Below are 11,953 nucleotides of genomic sequence, written 5' to 3'. Positions count from 1 at the left end.
TACTGAGTGACCTTTCCTAAGGAGATTTTGGCACTATTCAATATATGAATGTATAAAAATTCTTAATAATGCGAGCAGCCGATCACAAAAAAGATGAAAATCTGCTCAATTATCACTAGATATTACATTTAACCAAATCACATTTCAAAAATAAAATACGTGCACTTATAGATATTGAAATTGATAAATAATCTAAATATTTTGACACTTTTTCAATTGATTTCTTTTTGAAGATTTGCTTATAATAAGTTTACTCTATCTATAATTGTGACCTTGTGAAATATTAATATTGATAAATAGAAAGACTCATTTCAACATTTGTCGAGATTAATTTAACTAGAAATGTATTTATTTTTTTAAATCGAATCCTTGTGCACGAAAGGAATTATTCTTTTCAAAATGCACATGCAAATAAAGTTAATGGAATATTATTCGAAGAAAATTATATTATTCAGGATATCCTATTTTCTTTATGATTAGTTATCAAAACCAGTTACTCTAGAAAAAATCTAAAAGAATATGAGGACGATATGTATTTCCATGGAGTATTTGTCCATGTTGGAGTCCCCCGCCTGATTCCATTCTTCAGTGTCTTTCCTTTTTTATGCACCCAAAATATTTTTTGTGTCAAAATGTATCGAGTAAGCGGTGATTTTGTCACCATATATATGCTGTTTTAAATAAATTTCTTCTTGAAACAAATACTTTTTTATATTGTGGTGTGTCAAGTTTATCTTTTTATAATTTCATAATTAATTGCTTTAATTTATCCTATATATATCCAATGTGGCTTTTTTGGGGGGAGGATGAGGGGTTACAATGGAGAAACTAACTTCAATATATATATTTTAGTGATGATTTTGAGGTATCTAATTCTAACCTAAGGCTGTGCATCTTTTTGTATTATTCGTATATTTATATTACTCCTATTTTTTATTTGTTTATTTGTTAAAACTTTTGTATAACAATCTTAGCTTTTAATTAACAATTGGGCTTTGAACATTTATTGAACTTTGAATGACAAAACAAGTGCAGCACTTCATTAATCTAATAACTATCATATGTCAAAATTGTCTTATTCCGTGAAAGCGTGAGAAATTAAAAGAAAAGATAAGTATTTATTCCCTAATTAGTTCCTATATTTCGTCAAATACTTTAAAATAACATTCAAAAATAACTTTTATTCGACCTGAAATGGCTGTCACTCTCAAAATGTCATTTCGATTTAATTGCACCTGGCATAAATAGTACTATGTACATGTGCAATTGCATGCATGATCGACAACAAACGAACAAGTCATACATGTACTTTCGCCCGCCTTTGTGCACATCATATATGGGGCAGTAGGTCAGTTGCACGTTTTCCCCGTATACTAATGTAGATCTAGGGCAATTAAATTTAAGTAAGTAAGAGGGAAGTCTACAATTATCTGACAAGATCATATCACAGTACATTTTTTGTACATTGGAAGAGTTCAGTTTAAGGAAATAAGTTTTTAAAAATCCGGGTGTGACTTCAAATTATTCTATTAATAGCTTGTCGTCTGCTACAGTTGGCATTATGATTCGTGCGTAGTGCCTTAACGGGTGTGTCCATAGTCACGTCTAATGAGAATAAGGATGCGAAAGGTGGAATTGTGTCATGTTTTGTTGGACGTTAAGGAAACTTTGCAACAAACTATTTGAGAGGTTTGTGTTGATAAAAAAGCAAAATAAAGTTGTTAAATTAGATGTATGCCTTTTTGTGCTTCTCTGTTACAATGTCCGTTTTATAGTGATTAAGATGATAATACAACGTTGACTGCTGTACCCCTATTTTTGGACATTTTCATCTACTGTGTCTGGGTTTTTTTTGTTCACGCAACGTTGTCAATACAATGAAATTTGATGCGACTGTCATACAAGTCATAGGTTTAGCTAGCTGTAAAAACAGGTTCAATCCACAATTTTCTACATAACAAATGCATGGACCAAGTCAGGAATATGACAGTTGTTATCCATTCGTTTGAAGTGTATGAGGATTTGATTTTGCCTTTTGATTAGGGACTTTCCTTTTCGAATTATCCCGAAGTTCAGTATTTTTGTGATTAAACTTTTTTCTTTCTCTTTGAACATAATTACCTTCAAATCCCACATTCAATTTAAAGGTCCAATACACTCTGCAGAACTAAAGACTTATAATACAAAAGACAACTTTCGCGATCGATTTCGTTGCATTTCCGTCAAAAAACTTTGGTCATGCGTTTTAGGGACGTCGTCACATTCATTCCCATGTTGAGCGAGTGGTTCAAAAAATATGATGCTATATTGCAGGAATTATTTTGGCGCCAAATCAAATTCTTATAATTGATAATCAGCACTGCTGTCATTTTGGAATTGCAATTGAGTACATACGAGAAAAAATATTTCTTGTTTATCCTGTATATAATGACGATCACGAAAACGCTTGATGAACTTGTAATGAACTGATAATGCATGGATACAGACGACCCCTTCTATCTAGAATCATAAAGGCGCGCATAATTGACGAAATTTTCCGGTGAAGGACATAACTCGAAAGTGGCACTTCTATGACAACACCTACGTATACGTGACTCAGTGGCGGATCCAGGGGGTTAAACGATCAATGCATTTTAATGGGGACATATAGTTGGAACCCCCCTTTTTTGACTGAGTTTGGAATCCTCCCTTTTAAAATGGCTGGATCCGCCCCTGTGACTGCAATATTGTCGTGTTCGTTCTCGTCCTTGGTCAGCTATGTCAACGTTAAGTATCAAACAATCAGTTAATTCCCCGAAAACCTCTTTCTCGGAAACTCTCAGGTTTGAACCACTTATACGACGATGTTGAAACCGTATTAGTTCTAAGATAAGATGTTAATAATAGCTTTAGTTAACTTATATATATATTCTGTGTCAATGTACAGTTATATTTGAATTTATGTTTTGCTCTGGCTTTAGTTCTATCATATGTATTTTTATCATCTTAAGGATGTTTGCTCCCCTATTTTGTGAAATTTTGACAGATTTTCGGATTCCTCTGGTTTTATCCATGTATTTCCATTAAAAAAAATTGCCCACTAACCCCTATTTTTCTTTTCATAATTTAATTACATAAAGTTTAAAAAGCCATATTTCAAAATCTTATAAAATCCTTGTTATTTTTTCATAGCTTTTGATCCAAAAAAGGTGCCAATGTTAAATGTATGAAAACGCTAGAGAGAATTATTTCCCGCCAAATTTTCAATGGCTTATATCTCGAAAACAAGCACACGGACCCTCCATTTTTTTCTGCTTTTTTAGTTTCTTTATTTCTACACTATCAATTCATTACAGTCTTTTAAAAAGCTTGTTATTTTTAAACAGAGTAGCTAACATCCTTAAACTTTCATGCACAATTTTATATAAGTAATATAAATTTCGAAAAAAATTTTTGTATTTGTTATTTTTAATTTATAAATGATTCATTATGCATCGATCCGGACAATAAGAACTATGGGTAATTTCATGAAAGTTTTAGGGGCCCAACCCAAATTTCAGTAGCATTTGTTACTAGGACCGTCCCTACTAATCTTTCCCATGATAGTGTTTGCTATTTTTTTAATCCCTATTGACGATATGTAGCTACTTTTGAATTGAGGTTTCTAGCTAAATATCGTCAGCTTTCATTTTCGTCGGCATATTCAAGTTAATGTTTGACTCGGACCAATCTTGATCTTTGAAAGTGATCTCTAAAATATTTATAATTATGTTACATGTATATTTCATTTTTAATACGTTGTTATGATTGGCTAACAGCAATATAGCCTCATTTTGAAATCATTATTCATTTACAAATGAATTGTAATACTATTGATGACACGAGCTTCCACAAGAAAGTGCACAAAAAAGTCATGTAAATAAAGGAAAACTTGATAGAAATTGTTCTTTCGTGATCTTAGCAAAACAATGAAGTAATAAGTATGTTTGAATGTCTTTTTTAGTACTTTTATAGCGTTGCAATTAAATCGTTGACTGCGCGTACATTTTTAAAATGCACTTCGGTCAACGCGTTTACACTCCAATAAATTTACAAAAAGAAGCATTCAATTCTGAACGAGTTTTGATTTTAAGCGTAAGTCTTATAGAACCCTCCTGATATGATGTATCTGTTAATTTTGAGTCCGTTAATATTTCAGTGTGAAAATAAACCAAATGTATATTAGTGCAAACATGTATATATTCCCATTGCCTTGAAACTTACAGTTTAGATATATTTAGTTCTAATGAAGAAAATAGATTTGTTTGACGTCCAGTGGCATATTTTTCGTTCAGAATAATTGGGTTGGAGTGAAAATCCTTTACACAACAACGTTGAATTCATGCATAAACAGTCATTCTTGTCTGAGTATATACAGATAGAGCCGAAATCAATTCAACATTATAATTTTTTTGGAGATTTTTATTTTCTAAAAAACAACATACTATTATTGTATAAAGTATTTGCCTAGTATGTAGACATTCTTATGATTTTCTTTTGCGCAAATTATTCAAAGTTATTTTTACATTCAAATCAATTATAGTGCGATTATTAACTAATTATTACCCAACAAACATTCATTTGACTCGATTAACAAAATATACTTAGCATTTTAACCAAACAGGCACTTAACCCATGTCGTAAATAGAAATAATAATTTATGGACAAACATTAAGGCTTTCCAAATGACTTAATTTGCAAGTATGAAACAATTACGAAAAACTATAATCACAAGATGGCGTAATAATATATCCAGCATCTGCGTTTAAGATGTGATTTTTCAAAGAAGATAACAATACTATCACCCATGCTTCATTTCACCAAGACGCTTAAGATGTTTTCCCGCAAAATCATTATTGGAAAAGGGCGTGTTGAAAAGGGCGATTTATTGGTTGAAGATGCTTTTTATTAAACATGGAAAATGACGAGTTGTTTGTCGATTTTCGAATTAATTCTTGTGCTATTAAAATCATTTGGTGGCAGGTGGCTGTTCATGCTATTTTTATAATTGATTGCGGTATTGTGTCATCGCTTATGAAATACGACGGATTATAACTAAGCTGTTTGTGTTCAAGAAGATGTAATAGCTACATATTCTCTGTAAACAATCGTGATAATTCTAAATACACTGTATGTACAAATTAAATTTATCCATCTCAAATTAAACGTTAATATCGTTCTCCTAAACTAAAACACTCGACATTTAAGCAATTTTTCAATTTTTACAACTGTCTTTATATTTTATCAAAAATGTAACTTTATTATTCATATTCTGAACTGTATATATGTATCAATTTTAAACCAGCAATTCAAATATTGTAGATATAAATGACACTACACATGGCATCTACTCATTACAAAAGCATCTTTTAGAATAAGTTTACTATCACGGTAGCACATATATCGGCGTTTTGCATTTGCGCCGATTTGCACTTCATTTGCGCCGATTTTTTCTTTCATTTGCGCCGATTTTTTTTTTTCATTTGCGCCGATTTTTTTTACAGGTAAATTACAGGTAAAATACAGGTAAAATACAGAAAATATATAAGAATACGTCAATGAGACAACTCTTTTTTTTTAATTTTTCATTAAAGACCTCTTCCGTTAGCCAGTCGTACACATTTTATGAATTGTCAATCATAACATGTATACAACTGTTGTCCCCTGCTCACCACGGGGAGGTGGAAGTAGGATTTCGAGCAGGATAAGTCAATTTAATAGCACTATATTCACATACTTTAAAATGAAGAAGTAAAATCACTCTGTTATCTTAAAATCACGAACTAAAATCCATAAAAACGGAAAACATTAAAATTATAAATCTGTTCTTGCAGAGTATTTGTAGGCAACACATCTAATGTATTCCTTTCTTGTTATTTCGTCACTTCTATATTTGGCATACTTGTCGATAACGAAGTCCATCTTTTCTTTGTCTGGCTTGCGTACGGATGCTGGCATGTCTAGAGTTCGCATTTTTACATACGTAACGGCCTGGATTTTCTTGATAACATCCATAAAAACATATATGTTGGGATGGTGTGAATAAAATTGTTCGTTGTAATGAGAATGAAAAGATTCTGGACCGTTATTCGTCCTCTTGCAGTTCTCAACGGGTGCAGCTGCCCAGAAATGAGGTGGATATCGTGACGTTGTGCATATATATGTATTTAGTACGTAGTCTAAGAATGTATGGCATTTGTCATCAGAAGGAGCGTCAGACATAATGTCAAACGTGAAGCAGTCCTCAATTTCATTTGGGGGAAGGAATGGTAACCCGAAAAATTGGGATAACCATTTACCTATCTCACTGGATTTGTCTTTGTAATCGGTACTCAGCCCAACAGCTATCAATAATTAACGAATTGACTCCTCGGCTCGTTTCAGTGTGCAATATGTCCATCGTGTTACAACGATGTCCCAGAACAATATGAAATAAAATTAACTTAAAACCCTAAGTGAACAACGTTTATAACCAGATTTTACCAATATACCTTTAAGGTATAGTAGATGTAAAAGTATTAACTTACCTGTAAATCCAATTAGTAGAAAATATAAAATCGGCGCAAATGAAAAAATGAAATCGGCGCAAATGAAAGAATGCAAATTTTCAAAATCGGCGCAAATGTCATACGCCCACATATATACCTTAGAATTGTAATGCAAATTTATTGTATAAATATATTGTGCTAAAAATGTCCAATGATATTTCTCTTTCAAAATTAGGTTTCATGTATATTTAATTAAATCTAAGTAAACTACATCAAAGATACTTTAGTTGTTTTTTTTTTTTTGTTTTTTTTTTCAGAGAAAGCTACGATAAAGTACCAAAGCTACTTTAGTTGGTGTTTTTTTTTTTTTAGAGAAAGCTACGATAATGTACATCTCAATGCTGATTGGTTCAATTTCTAATGCGATACCTGAACGGGACGGGACTTCTTTTCTTTTCCATTTGTTAATTTTCCTTTTCATGGTGGTTAATAACCTTTAGTTGCTTAGCTCTCAGATGGTAATATACATATTTATTTTGCAGGGACTGACTCATATTTAAACACTTGGGAAAGTGTTGGCTGTTCTTTTTCGCCCTTCTCAATAATTTCTATGTTCAAATCGACGCGTATGTGCATGGGTCTTCCTGTCTCGAAAGTACACAATGAAAAATACTAAAGAGACGTTTAATATATGTTCGAAACCATTTTTTTGTTTGCAACTACCGATTTTATACACATTTACCCCAAGTTGTTTCCCTTTTGGGCAATTGTTTTTAAACGGACAAATTGGGTTGGCACCCTTGTAAAGCTGTCTTGGCATCTTAAGTTTTAACCAAACACTATCGATATCAAACGTTTTAGCTTAACAAATTAAATATTACATGTAATTGAACGAATTTTAAAATCTTGCAGATTACACATATTATATACGCTTGCTCTTGTATACTGGCAATGAAAATGTTAATCCATCAGAAATAATCCGGTCAAAGAGATATCTAAATGCAGAGTCAACTACGGAATTGGAAAATTAATTTTATGTACAATATGCAGAGAAAAAAATGTGTTCAACAGTTCCTCTTTATCTTTTAACCTAGTCATGTTTTTTTTTAATCAACTAATTTATGTGTATTATAAATATTTACAATACTTTTACGTTGCTATCTAAAGTAATGGACAACATTGTGCATTTCCGGGACGTAAACCGGAAAAAAACATTCCACCGTTGTAATGCACGTAAGTGTCTAACGTATGATAATGATATGCACACGCGATTTCCGAAAACAATGAGCAAATCGAAAGGAATTTTAAAGTTATCATATCCAAGTAAGCCGCTTACGAAGACGAAAAATCCTGTTTTGACTTTATCTGTTGTCAGCAGCCTCCGGAAGCCATTCTCAAGCTACTTCTATTTTAACCTTGTAAGAGGAACACTGTTGTCAAATTGCGATAATGACTGTTTACGATACTAACATATCGTTTTAGATATGTAATATACTTAAAAGTACTTGACAATATCCGTCCTCATTGCAAATTGTAACTACTGTGTATCACATCCCAAAGATAATTGTCTTTCTTCAAGGAACTACTTTAGAGGGACTACTTTAAAGTGATAGTATTACACTGGGCGTCTATCTTATTTTCATTACGAAAGGTTTCAAGAACCTTTGTCCTAACGAATTTTCAAGGTCAGTGCAATGACTTTGAACGTTTTGAACATTTGTTTTCTACATAAAATTGAGAATGGAAATGGGGAATGTGCCAAAGAGACAACAACCCGACCATAGAGCAGACAACAGCAGAAGGTCACCAACAGGTCCTCAATGCAACGAGAAATTCTCGCACCCGGAGGCGTCCTTCAGCTGGCCCCTAAACAAATATATACTGGTTCAGTGATAATGAACCTGTACATCTTCTTTTTTGTGATTTGATTTGTTTCATTTTATACCGTTGACCACGCTCTTGATTTTTTGTTTTTTATTCTTCAGCAAGTGTTACGAGTTAAATTCGATGTATGCAAACCCTCTTCCCCTTCTCCCACCCTCAACAGTGTCCACGCTCTTGTCTTTTTATCCTTCAGCAAATTTCACGAGTTCAAATCCTTGATGTAAACCCTTGTCCCCTTCCCCCACCTCCAACAGTGACTAGAATGGATTAGCAAAAATGAATAAAGATTTGGGGTTTTTTTCAGATTCTTTTCGGTCAATTGGATGATCCCTTAAAAGATTATTTGTCAGTATAGAAATATATCAATCACTGGCGGCCATATTGATTAGCCGATTTAACCAAAGAGTAAATCTGTTCCTAACGTATGATGTTTTCGTGGATTTGATGAAAGTTTACTATAACGTGGATTTTTGATATTGTGGTTTTGACAAATATTGCAAGCAAGTCTACCTGAAAAAACACTGAAGCATGTGGTAAGCATGATTCCCCGAAACATACAAAGAATAGTTTCCCATGGATTATAATAACGATTCCATAATAACTGTATATTTTTGGATGTTAAATGCATATTTTCAATTAAATAAAATTGTGAATAGAAATAAAAGTGTTCAAATAAATCATAACTAAGATAAAAAATGAAAAAATAAAAACAATAATCTTATGTAAACTAAGTAAATTGTTAACAGCATTAGTTTGCAATTAAATTTATTAGTCACGTTAAAAAAAAAAATTCACGTTGTTATTTATTCTCACTGATATACTCTATGACAAGGCATACTGTAAAACATGGTATGGTACAATGGTATGGTATGTGGTATGGTATGGTGGTATGGTACGAATACCATCATACCATGGTATGCATGACTGGTACCATGGTATGGTATGATGGTATGGTACAAATTACTATACCATGGTACAAATTTTTATACCATGGTATAAATTGATGGTTACGGTTTTTCGAAGTAGGAAATTTAGAAAAGTCTATAAACCTATTCTTAAACAGGATTTTATTAATTATCTGTTTTCTTATTTTTCTTTTTTGACCTATTCCAAAACAAACTTTTTTTCAATAAGAAACAGGAACAAGAGTATTTGTTGAAAAACAATGTAAACAAATTATTCATTGGTTCAATTTTTTCAAGACATTTAGAATCAAAACAATTAATTTAGAAAAAAATTGCCCACACACATTCAAAAGCGGAGTCTGTTCTTTTAAGTTAGGATATTGACATACGTTAAGCAAGTTAAGAACTTCATAAAGTTGTAAGCAAAAATTAGAATTGTGGAAATCTTGATTTATTCTTGTCCTATCCTTGCCACATAGTAAAACTATCATGTTGAAGAAAAACAGCCAAAGTGTGGTTGGTGATTAGTTGTAGTTAGTAAGAATATAATCTGCCGTGACTAAAACTTTTGTTCAATTAAAGGACTTTTTTATTGCTATTTTTTTATTTGCTGTGCAAGTGTTATTTTGTCCACTGTAACTAATTTTGTCATATTAACATTTTGGTTATAGTCTGTTAAAGTCATTAAGTCAAATGGCTATCCTGCTATAAGAATAACATAGCATGTTCTCTAGGTCAGTAGTAAATACTTTTATATGATTTATATGTTTTATTTTTGTAAACAAAGAGTTGGAGAATATTTGGAGATCATTTAGGTCAGTTGGAGAATATTTGGAGATAGATGTATATAAGAGCCCTCTGTTAAAGTGTTAAGGAGAATTGAAGGCGAAAAAAGACCCATACAATATGAAACTTTAAAAAGGATTTTGTTATTCCGGACAGATTTTAGCATATCTTGGGAGAACTTGTAGATTCATAGAAGTTGTGTTACATTACTATTCAACTGTATTTAGTTTTGATATTTTTGTCCGCTCAGACTGTTGCGTGGTTTTGTCCGCATAGTATTGGACACTATGCGTGTTTTTTGTGTGTGCACAGTATTGGACACTCTTGCTTATTTTGATGCGGAATGTAATGAAATCCATTTGTGATGTGTGAAAGTGATGTACCGATGAATCTTTGAATGTACATTTTGTAAACTGTATATTATGTAAATATTCCTGAAATGGAGCTTTTAATAAATTATAGATTAGTCAATTTACTCGGATATTTTTTTGAACAACATGACTAGACAGCATTGGATTATTGGTCGTTAATTGTCTGTTATTTCAATGTACCAGGCCTGACCTGAAAGTTTATGTTACTCAACCGCCATGGCATTGCCAGCAAATTGTGTCACTTCTGAAAATCTTAGTTCTTAGATGTTGATGTAATTAAAGGTCAAAGATTTACAATACATGCCATTATTGACCTTGAAATACATTTTAAAGAAACCTATTCTTATCTCTATCTGCACAGAAATAGCTGTCACTCACTGCATGCATTTCGAGTACTATTAAAGGTGAAGACAGCAAATTAGAAACACAAGTGACCATAACAAATTAATAAAAATAATAACTAGAACTTTTGATGGAGAATTGAAATATCAATATATCAATATACACATAAATCATTTTCATATTTGATTATATTAAAATAATGCATCTTAATATGACCATCTCAAGCTTAATTGCCGCAACACTAAAAAAAATGTTGCATCCTATGGGATGCGTTGTTGCACTGGTGTTTTATAATTTTCTTTGATGCTGTTTATCCTGAATTTCAAGACATAACTGGATATGATTATATTATTATTATCATTACATATAGTATACAAAATATTCAAATTTTGCAATTAATTAAAAACAAAATGAAATAAAGTTGTTTAATAAAATCTCACATAATAAAACAAGACACATTCCTTGGTTGATATTGTGTATTCACTTCCTTAATGCTCATTGTTTTTATATATAAATGAAGAAAACAAAATACACTCTACAACATGTGCTTTCTATCCATATATCAACTAACATAGTATTATATTTAGTGACAGTTTAATTTGAAAGTATGGTGTTTTCTAATCCACACAGGAGATGCATTCACCTTTTATTCACATTTTTAGTTTGATTTATTGGCCATAGATGTAGACAGAATATGCAACTGTTTGAAGAGTCATATTTCAAAACAATACAAAAGTTGACCATTGACAGAAGATTATGCATTAAAACTTTAACTACATTATCTAGATTATAATCATAAGATATGCAGTACTTCCCAAAATTTCAAAGAATAATTGACAGCCATTTCAACCTGTCAGAACGGGACATTATATCTATCTATCTTATCTTAACTTAATAGTTATCAGATATGTTTAAATTGAGTTTTTTCTTGTTTTCTGTTCACAGCATTATGTAAGTGATAGTCTATCTGGTTTGTCTACATCTATTTATTTTGTAAAATTTTATTTTCCTAAATAAAACAGATATACATTATGTATGTACATAATGTCAACAAATAAAAAAAAAATCATATTTTAGATTTTTCAAAATTTCCTACTTCAAAAAACCATACCATGCTTCATACCATCAAGTTATACCATGGTATTATAAGTTGTACCAT

This window comes from Mytilus galloprovincialis, chromosome 13 (assembly GCF_965363235.1).
Source record: "Mytilus galloprovincialis chromosome 13, xbMytGall1.hap1.1, whole genome shotgun sequence".
Taxonomy (NCBI): Eukaryota; Metazoa; Mollusca; class Bivalvia; order Mytilida; family Mytilidae; genus Mytilus; species Mytilus galloprovincialis.
This window is presented reverse-complemented; position numbering follows the sequence as displayed.